This window comes from Hippoglossus stenolepis, chromosome 21, assembly GCF_022539355.2.
Source record: "Hippoglossus stenolepis isolate QCI-W04-F060 chromosome 21, HSTE1.2, whole genome shotgun sequence".
Taxonomy (NCBI): Eukaryota; Metazoa; Chordata; class Actinopteri; order Pleuronectiformes; family Pleuronectidae; genus Hippoglossus; species Hippoglossus stenolepis.
The window spans coordinates 4,647,954-4,659,054 of record NC_061503.1 but is presented as its reverse complement, the minus strand read 5'-3'; the positions used below and the strand labels follow the sequence as shown (position 1 = coordinate 4,659,054).

General features: G+C 39.3%; 1 long non-coding RNA gene across 1 annotated transcript; it reads right to left on the bottom strand.

The window, feature by feature from the left end:
- Window positions 1-1,017: 1,017 nt before the first annotated feature.
- Window positions 1,018-6,101, bottom strand: LOC118100381. The gene is made up of 3 exons (XR_004694432.1): window positions 5,710-6,101; window positions 2,586-2,777; window positions 1,018-1,655 (listed from the first exon to the last, which is right to left on the bottom strand). It is a non-coding gene; the product is annotated as an uncharacterized LOC118100381 (long non-coding RNA).
- Window positions 6,102-11,101: the final 5,000 nt, after the last annotated feature.

Genomic DNA, 11,101 nt, shown 5'->3' with positions numbered 1-11,101 from the left:
TTTAAAAGCTCAAATGTTTTTCACCAGAATGCTCCACAGACATCTGCTGATGTTAAAAAGCTATTGTCACTCAACACATTCCTGCTCAAAAACTCACCTATGTACAGCCATGTCCAGCTAAATGATCCCCTCCTCACGGCTCAGTGACTCCTGACAGAGAGTGAATATAACGTGGTGTGAGAGAACACACGGCTTCAGCTACTTTCCTGATCCACTCGCAGCCCTGGAGGTATTTGAGTTTCACACAAACATTACAGTTTAAAGTCAGTGCGCAAAGAGGAGTCCACCCTCAAACGGCTCCATTCCTGTTTTAAAGGCAACACAATGCTGTGTGAGGGGCACAGCAAAGTGAAAGCAACAGCTCCTGGTTAATGTTTACTCAAAATACTGGCTGGTGTTGGCTGATAATGAGGTAGGCCTACGATAGTGTAGTGTTTTACTGGTGTGATTAAAGCTCTACTGTTTCTTTTTATTAATACTTATTCTTAAAATAATAAGAAATATGTCTGTAGAATACATTTCACTTCTCCTTCAGCACAATAGTATACAGTATACTCTCTTCAATACAATACTGTCACATAAAGACAGACAGCAGTAACTGTAGAAGCAGTAAAGCTGAGAAATATTTAGGCGAGTTTGCAATCTGTATTTAGAACTCATATAATATCATCAATTATCCCTTTTTATTTGTAGATTGTTAAGTATTTGCCACAGAGCCCTATAATACTATATACTCCCTGGTTGTAGCACTCCCTATGTAAGTATAGTGTGCATAAAATGATGCAGTCTTGATGTGATGTGGATTCAATTATTAGAATAAAGTATTATGCCATAGTGAATGGGGATCACACTATTCTTCAACAGATAGTACTATTGTCTCATTTGATCCTTGATAAAAACTTTAATTTAAAGGACTTGAGCATTTATTTAATTTGCCTCATTAAACACTTGTATGTAACAAAATAATAAAAATACATAAGCAATTGTATATCAAACAACAAACAGCTCAGATTTCCATTTAGAAAATGTACAAAAAATGTATTATTTCACTGGACCAGCAGAGGGCGATCTTATTTTTCTTGTGAAAACATAGAACTAGCAAGGGAAATACAAATCCACTGTGCAAGTTTGAATGTCTGTGTCTTTTCCATTTTGTTTGTCACATTCCTGCTGAATATCAACAGGATGTCAAACCACTTAATTTGTCATAACACAGTCAGTGTGACATTCAAGCACATATCAGCTCTCCGTATCTTTCATCCATTGTTGTTGGAAAGAGCTCACACACTGTTTCATTGTCCCCGTCTTTGATGAATCTTGATGAGTCGTACCACTGTGTTGACGTATATGGTACCATTGATATGGCTCTTTATGCCAGAATTGGAAATATCATGGGAATATGGCCACATCCTTCTCTTGATGAAATTCCTTTGAATCCCTCCAAGAAATCCTTGACAGTGAAGAGAAACATTTCTTTTTTTTTGAGAGTTGAAATAAAGGTCTTGTATCAGGGCTGTATTTATTTTCTTGTGGAGTCTGTTGTCTGTCTCCTCCTCATTTGGGCTCTAGAGGCTGAACTCTGGAGCCCTGGTATTTTGGCTTTCCACTGATGCAGCAGTGGCTACAGGACAGCCCGATCATGAAGAGTACCATGACTGAAAGGAGGGAGGACAGAGGGTGGGGGTTAGTATGTGCTAGGAGGAAAGATTTATATCACAATTAAAGCTGCACAAATCTATATTTTACACAAACCCATGGTCAAGTGATCATGTTTAGTCAAAAACTCAATGAGATATCACTCAAATCGGCATGTCTCCTCAACTCAGTGGAGTATTATGGCATCTTTTAGCTAATTGTTTTGGTTTTGTGGTACACAGCTTTACAGTTTGTTTTACTCTTACAAATCTTCCTCTGCTTTCTGCAGCGTCAGGCTGCTGTTTTAGCAAAAATGCCAAATGCTAAATACTGAGTTAGCAAAATTCACAATAAGCTACTGAGTAAATAGCACTATTAGCAATTGCAACGCTGCTAATTTCTCTCAAGAAAAACAGAGTTCAATAGTAAATATTGGACATAACATTCATCAGCCAGCCAGAAACATGATTAAAATTAATAAAATTGTTAAAACTAAGTATAAAAAAATAATCAAAATACGTAATAATACAATAATAATAATAACCCCCCAAGCGTGGGGACACTGTAACTTTAAGAAACTATTTTAAATACAAACTTAAGACATGTCTCAAAGTAAACCAAACTTGTAATTCTTCTTGTAATTAAGAATACATATATGTGTCTTTGTGTTGCATCTGAGTGTTGCATTGTATTGATTGTTTAATCACAGTCTCTTGTACAGTCAGCTTGGATTGTATGTACAATGCACAGTAATTAGCCATAGATATTTGCATTTATATAAGATAAGTCATTTTATTCTATTTCTAGTTGCCTTGTAAAAAACGGCTAGATTTGCTCATACAGCTAACTCTGGCTCATTTACATTATTTTGTCTGTTGATTAAAAAGCACTGTCCCTATCAAGTTAATACACAAATGATACAAAATGTCAGTTCCATATCTTAAACTCACCAACAAACAGGATGAGTACAAAGAAGGCTCCCAGCTCCAGAGCACTGGCCTGTGGGAGACCCTGAAGTTTGTTCGACAACTTCTGCAGAATATCCATCACCTCCTCTTTCACGCCCATGCTGACTCTCACACAAGGAAGGAGATGAGCAATAAATAAGCAAACAGGCCTTTGAATATGTCACACTGCTGCACCTGAAAAAGACAAGATGATGTTGAATGAATGAGGGCTTCAGTGTCTCAAGTAAAGCTGCTCCGGAGGTAGAACAAGTTATTTTCATCTACAGCTCCACCCTTCACTTCTTCCACCCTGCAATTACCCCTCAAGCCTATCGCTCCACTACTTGTGATGTAAGTAATAATTTCATACACCCATAATCCAAAGTATTGCATTTATACACAGCACCCCTGATTGGCCTACTGATGACCTTCCTTAATGTATGTGGATGGACCATGTGAGTGTGTTGTGTGTAACAGAAAAGAGACCGGGCCTGATACCTTGTCCGGGTACGTTTGTATCCACACAAAGGAGGCTCCGTCCCACATGCTCAGTTTAATTATAAACAAGGCAAAGTATTTCAGGCCTGGCATTTCAGTACTGAGGCCTGTCATCAAGACTGCAGCAGCTGTGAGTGGGTGATATACCAGCCAATGCTAGACTGGCTGTGCACGACATACAGGCTGTGAAATGGCCACGGAAATGATACTGAAGCCACTCAGTCACCAGAGATACATTTTGAATAGACATGTGTGTCTTAATAATAATAACTTGATTAATACGAGCTTAGATAATTTATATATTATGTATCAATACTCTGAAAGAGAGGCTGGTCTACAAAGCCAAATTTACAAAATCTGAAAGGTTGATGTAGGAACCTTATTGCTTTGAAAAAGGTAAATAAATATAACTACTATTCTTATTATGTTCACTATTTTACAACCTGGTAATCTAACTTAAAACGTAGTTTTATTTAATTAATTATGCCAAATTATTTCTACTTAAAAATTATAAGTGAAATTAACTTGATATTTTAGCAACATAATTAAGTTAAGTTTAAGTTAGTTTGAGTTATTCTCCCAGCACTGTTTGTGCTTTGAGATGTACATTGGTATGGGACAAGCTCTTACCTTTGTAGAGGGGATTTGATAAAAGGTATCGAGTGTATTTTGACATAATTAGCATGTGAATCCCTGAGTTATGACAAATAAAGGAATTTTGTTTGGTCAAAGTGACCTTGGCCTTTGATCTTTGAGCGTCTGTGGCTCAGGAAGTAGAGTGGGTCAACCACTAACCAGAGGATTGGTGGTTTGAATCCAGTGCCCCCCCTACACCTCTCTCAAGTTGTGTATGTTGGAATAATAGGTAAGTGAAGATGCACAGTGGAGTTAAACCAACTTTGTCTCCTTTGGTGAAGGATCACCCTTTAACACACGGGACCAACACTGCAGCTTAGGCCGGAAATATACTTGCTGTTAAAACACGCATTCGCGTAGACAACTGGCTGCGTCGTGAATGTAGTTGTTTCTAGGTAATTGCTCACTTGGTCAATAAGTTGTCTTCAAAACTTTCCGCCATTGTTGTCGGCCCCATTCCCTGACGTGAGGACGTACAACCGACACTACAAATGGACGCAGGATACCTGAGGCAGCCATCATGTGCACATGTACGCGTAGTTAACAGCAAGTATATCTCCGGCCTTAACCATAAAATATTTCTGGCAACAATCACAAGCACAGTTCACCGCTTTCAATGTATCAATATCACACCAGTAACCAAATGCAAGAATGATTAGAAACAATATTTCATTCAGACTGCAACTTATTTCTGCACGGCGGGATCAAACAATCACGATCATTCCCTGGTGTCTCACACCAATAGAGGCCCAAGAATGAACACCACAGGAGCAACTCCAGCGCAAATCCGACAAACAGGGCCGACACAATTAACGCCACTAAAGCACAAAGCTGAGCAATTAAACATGACCGTCAATTCCCATCGTTGTGCCGTTATCCAATACAGCTTTACAGTCACACGTACGTGTATTGGACACACTGCTGTGCGCTCTGTGCGTGCCGCTTCCGTTTGGTACGGTGCGCTCCTGCTTTGGCTTGGTTGTACTGTATATTGCGTGGCTCTCCTGGTCCATTGTTTGTCGTGTCGGTGAAAGAATCAAACAAATGTTCCTTTTTCTAGTTTTCTCGTTCCAAAGTTCTTTGATCCAAGGGTGTTTTTTTACTTTTTGTTCAAAAGGTAAAAAAATACTTTTCTGTTCCTAAAGGAAGGTTTTTTACTTTTCGGTTCTAAAGGAAGTTTTTTTTATTTTTCGGTTCTAAAGGAAGGTTTTTTACTTTTATGTTCCAAAGGAGGGTTTTTATTTTTCGGCTCCAAAGGAACGTTTTTAACTTTGTACCTTTACTGTGAATCCTACCTAGTCTAGTGCTTAGTGCCCACTAGTGCTTAGTGCCCACTAGTGTCTAAAAATATAAATGGAAAAATAACAAATAATAATAATCACAATATATCAAACTAATGAAATAGCTCATACACACACTAATTGCAACTGTACTAAATACAACATCCAGTAAAGTAAACGACAGAGAAAATGTTGTTGATGTTTTATTATTTCAGGAAGTGTATGTCTAACACCAGACAATCTGCCACCACAGTTTCTTTCCATTTCCTTATTGTGGTTGGCATATTGAATATGTCTAGAGATGTAGCAGCAGTCTGCAGCTCCTATAGGTTCCTCTTATAAACTATAATTATAAAACCTTTTGGGTGATGGGTGAATACATTCCTGTTGGCTCATGGTGAAAATCTCAGCCACCTGCCAGGGTTGGTCTGAGGAATGCCTGAGTCTTGTCTTTGTCCTTCCACTGCACTCCCACATCATGTTTCTCAAGTAGCAGAACACAGTCATAGACCAAAACACGCTGCTTCATTTAGTTTAAAAGAGTTTATGTCTTCTTTACAGCTCAATAAACGTACTTAGTTAATTTTCTTCCAACAATATTGAAAAGTCTAAAGTCCTTTTTCTTAGTGCATTGGAAATCATCACCTGGTATTATTTATTCACATGGTATAAACTGTTGTGTATACTCACATGTGAGAAGGAAAAGTTCTTACCTCTGCTCTACAAGCACTTTAGAGTGACACAGCTTCCACTTGTTGACTGTTCTCTTAGAGGAGAACCAGTGTGTTGTATACAGAACCGTCCCCCCAGTAGCAGTTCCACAGACCCCTCGCCCGTCTTGTTTCCAGCCTCCCCCTCCTCTGACAACTCCCCTTAGTTTGTCTTGAGGTTGTTTGTGGCCGAGCCTGCTGCTCTCGGGCTCTTCATCTAATTAGCCTACTCCAGTTCAGACTGCAGAGACTGGATGTTTGGCGTTAATCTGACTCTCTCTCAGCAGATCAGCAGCGCTGCAACTGTTCCTCTTCCTGCTGTGTGTGTGTGTGTGTGGTTGTATGTGTTCACTTTCTCTGGCTACCAACTCCAGTTCTCAGGCAGTTTGTCTTTACCTCCTCCCGCTCCCCCTCTTCATTCACCCTCCCTCTCTCCTCCCAGCCTCTCCCCTGTCCAACCACCTCCAACCAAAATGTACTTGTTCGCTGCTTACGCCGACCCTCACTCCCCCTCACCCTCTGTGCTGTGTGTACATCTGAACACTCATTCACCCCCCTCTCTCTCTGTTGCTGGAGACCAGCTGTGCCAGGGCCTCTTTTTTGTCTTTAGTCACCGTGGAGACGAGGATCCTTCTAAAAGGAGCTGGGGGTGGGTGTGTGTGCATGTGTGTGTGTGTGTGTGTGTGTGTGTGTGTGTGTGTGTGTGTGTGTGTGTGTGTGTGTGTGTGTGTGTGCATCCATCTGGTGTCCCATATTTCTCAAGAGCATGCATGTTTGCCGTAGCGTCTCTTATTTCCTCCATGGCCACAAATGGAAGTTGTAAAGCAGACATTTTCGGTATTGGAGAGATTACTGATAAATTAATCAGATGCTAAATTTCCCCATGCAAGTTCCTCCTCTATCAACTGTACATCAGAGGTGAGGCCTCCTGTGTTCCAGGAAGGGTCTGACAAAGAAAGATCAATAAGCTTGTTCCTTTCAATTTGTATTTGTTTATTTCCTGACATAGTGCCATGCCGTGCATTCTCCTGGTGTTCATGATGGAAAATGGGTTCTACTGGAGCGTGGGCTTTGATGAAAATCAACTGTGTGTGTGTGTGTGTGTGTGTGTGTGTGTGTGTGTGTGTGTGTGTGTGTGTGTGTGTGTGTGTGTGGTGTGTGTGTGTGTGTGTGTGTGTGTGTGTGTGTGTGTGTGTGTGTGTGTGTGTGTGTGTGTGTGTGTGTGTGTGTGTGTGTGTGTGTGTGTCAACTAAAGGATATTTGGACTTTCCGAGCTTAGTCCATTCTTCCCAAAATGGCCATTACTTATTTCCTGAAGCCTTATCTGAACACCACACAGAGTTCCTACTCGTCCATTTACACATCCAGCACATCCAGTAGCATGGAGTCATACACTTCACACAACATGTTGTAAATAGAACACTCACATATTACAACTTTAGAAAGTTGGTATGGAAAACATGTCAGCAAACTTCCTCTGTCCAACTGACATGGGGTCAAATTTTTTTTTTAGACACGTCAGCTGCTAAATGCTTATTAGCTATATTCACTATTTAACCTGTCTATTGCCTGTCCGATTTTTTATTGAAAACAAGTCACTCGCTGAAACACAACACAGACAGACTGAACCAAAATAGTGATCTGAAAGATATTAAAATGCTGCACAGAGCTGAAGGGAACTGATATATACAAATTTGGTGCAGCTTAGTTGAATTTAAGAGGACTGCTGAGCCTTGGCGGAGGTATCCAGTCTACCGAGTGCCATTCTAGTTCACAGTAGCTTTGTCATTACAATGACCCCTTTCTCATAACATATATAATATAGCTGCTGTAAAGAAAAAATTCAAGCCACATCATAAATCTCATATTCAGTTTTAATTGTAGCCCCATGACCAAGTCCCTATTCACACTATTCAGACTTATTGCTCATTAATTCCTGCACAGTCATCACTTTACAGTAAAGAATTTCTCACAGCTAATATTGTGCCAAGACCAAAAACAAGTTTTGTCATCCTTACGTATGACAACTGTACTCTGAAGTTCAAAATTCAGTCTTTAATCAAAAGTCTGCACTCAATGTAATACATCACATTTCAAGTTTAAATAAGAAATCTATCTTGTAGTCTGCTCCTGTGAAGGGGTCAACATGGCAGATGTCCCTGCATATTTGATTTGGTCTATGGTTTTACACCAGGTGCCCTTCGTGACACAAGCTGGATCAAACCACCAACCTGGAAACAATCTGCTCAACCACCTGAGCCCCAGAGATAAAGATGAACGTATTTGTGAAAATGTCATTGCCATTCATGGTAAGGGTCAGTAGTTTATGAGTAAGTAGGGAGCATGTTGTGAAACAATAAGCTAATTTGCATAGACCCCTGTGTGATAGTATGTGGGGAGGTCCTCTGGATGGAGGCCAACTGAGTCGGTCTCCACACAGCCTGTGTTTCAGTGGGTAATATGATAGCAATTTAACCCTGCGACCCCTGACGCTGTCAGACACAGAGCAGCCTTTACAGCCTGAACTTTAATAAGCATGACTCACTCCACGGCTTCATTTTCATCACACATTTACAGGAATCATAAACAAGTCTTCAATAAGTCATTCTAATATGTGTTATTACTATACTACCATGTATTTGCAGATTGAATAGATAAATGTTAACAAATATGATATCAGTTATTTTAAAAAGTTTCAGGATGGTCCAACATTATTATTATTATTTTTTTTAATTGCCAAGAAAATTCTGTCACAGTTTATCTCAGTTGTTTCACTTAATCTTCTCTAAGCAACATTTTAAAACCAATAGATGTTAAATGTAAAATTATGTCAAAGAGAAAAAAAACAGCAAAACCTTAACATTTGAAAAGCTGTTAACTGCAAATGTTTGTCATTTGGCCTGATAAAGACCCTGACTTAATTTTGCATGATTCATGTATAGTCAAAGTAGTTGGTGATTCATTTTCTGATGATCAACTAATGATTCATTTGAATAACTTAACATTGGCACTCCTTCATATCAACAAAGCTGCAACAGGCCTTTTCAATCACTATTCAATGATCAATCAGAAGGAAATTGTGACAATACAATTTGTTTGAAATTATGTTTATAGGTAATTAATTCAACAATCAATCGCAACATTTGAATGTAAACTACCAAAGTAAAACTTTGAGTGATTGGTAAGGCCTGATGGCTCTCAAACATCATGTTGATATCCGATATGGAGTTCCGTTTTTGGTCCACTTCATTTATTACTAGTAGACCACATCTTCCACAGACACCTCACAGGGGAGAAACTGGAACAATGCCTTCATAACTTCTCGGGTGTGGAAAGTTTGTTGGTCTCTTTTGAGAGAACTGACAAGATAGAAAGATATAAATTTACAGACAGAAAATATGTGTTACAATGTATTGTGTTGTCATTGGCTATTAAAACCTCCATTAACCTACATAGTCAAGCTGATGATGTATATGTATAGGGTTAAATAACAATACAATACTTTATCTTATAAAACATCCATTCGAATTGCAAATTTCATCATCTCTCCCCTCCTTTCTATTGAGACAAAGCTGTCCTGAATTCTGAGCGGATGTCTGTTTTGAATCAAATTTCTTGTTTAACCCTTTGTTAAACTTGTTCTCCAAAGGTTTTTCTCCATTGTATTGTAACCAGTTGTTGACCATGTGGCTGTGCAAGTGGGGGTGTATGTGCTACTTTGATCAAATGTGGAGGATGAAGACAAAGGAAAATATACAGAAAAAGAATCAATAAAGAACCGCAGGTCAGATCCACCCCTGCTGCACCCTAAAAATGCTCCATAGCAGTCATAGCAACAACAGCTGGTATTGATAAGGCAGCTATTTCAGTGTGTGTGTGTGTGTGTGTGTGTGTGTGTGTGTGTGTGTGTGTGTGTGTGTGTGTGTGTGTGTGTGTGTGTGTGTGTGTGTGTGTGTGTGTGCGTGTGTGTGTGTGCATGTGTGTCTGTGTTTCAAATTATTTTACCAGAATCATGAGAGGACAGGGTTGGCTGACGGCCATCAGTCCCTGTTATACATCAGACAGTCCTTCCAACAGGAAGGTTAAAAACAGCTCTGTTTACTCAATCTTATTTCAGTGTGTAATACAGTCTATAGATATCACCATGTTATACAAAAGGACATGTGGGTTTTAAACAGATCGTTAAATCAGTGACATAGCAGGAAGGCTCATATGGAGGTTCACTAAGCAAAGTCCAGCAGCAAAATACAACACAAATCCTCCCAATCCTTGTAGAACTTGTTCAGGGAGATACTTTGGTCCCTCTTTCACAGAACCATGACTCTTTCGCTAAAGAACACATTTTGTAGGTTTTCTTAACAGGGAACTGAGGAGTCTGTGTGTCAAACAAAGGTTAAACTGGTTAAGTGTTAAATTGTTGTATTGTTATTTCCATTTATTTGAATATTATCTATAACACCTTCAACCCACAGCAGAAAATATGATATTTAGATGAGCAGTTGTATGTTCTATCCACTTTATCACCATAATAATTATGTTCTGAGTCGTATTTAATGATGATAGGTTTTGCTGCAGTGTGTAATGTTTATGATACTGCATTAATTGAAACCTGAGGGAATAGAAAATGTCTAATGGTACCGGCATGTACAAATTTAAAACACCAGCTTGCCATCTAGTGGTGTGAGTACCATATAACACTGCTTGTAGGAGAGCGTGAACAGAATCTTATCTCTGTTCTTTTAGTTGCCACAGAACCCAACGATGATGGTCAAAGGATTTTCCCACTTGTGTTTCAGTCATGCTTTTGAATCCCTGTCTTTTAGTCCTTTTATCCACTATGTGAAATAAACTCTTGATGGGCAAACCAGTAAAAGTTACTAGTGCTGACCCATCTTGCTTTATACATACATATATACAGTCTATAGCTACGACAAGTGTGTAATCCCTCACTGGCTTCCTTCCCACGATGCAGGGGCTTTGCTACAGCTGAAAGAGGGCCTGCAAGAACATCTGATTACTTTAGTCCACAGTAACGACAATTTTGTGAGAACCCCCTTAAATTGAGTGCGTGTATTGGCAGCCCCCGATCCCTATAGTGCACACTCTGGCATCAAATGCACAAAATGACAGGGCTCGTATCCAGGACATTTTGGCTTCAAGTAGAGATGTGCCGTCAATCTTTTATATACAGTCTATAGGTTTTCTATGCATACTTTATTTATATATATGCACTGTATGCACTTTATATTTGTAATTTTGATCATAAAATAATTGTTTGAAGATTGGAATGATGTGGTCTGGTCTTATTTGTTTCTTTTTGGTTAAGCGATTTAGTTTGATTGGATGTTGCCAAGTTGGGAGTCAGTGTTTGAGCTGTCTTTCCACTAGACAGCCC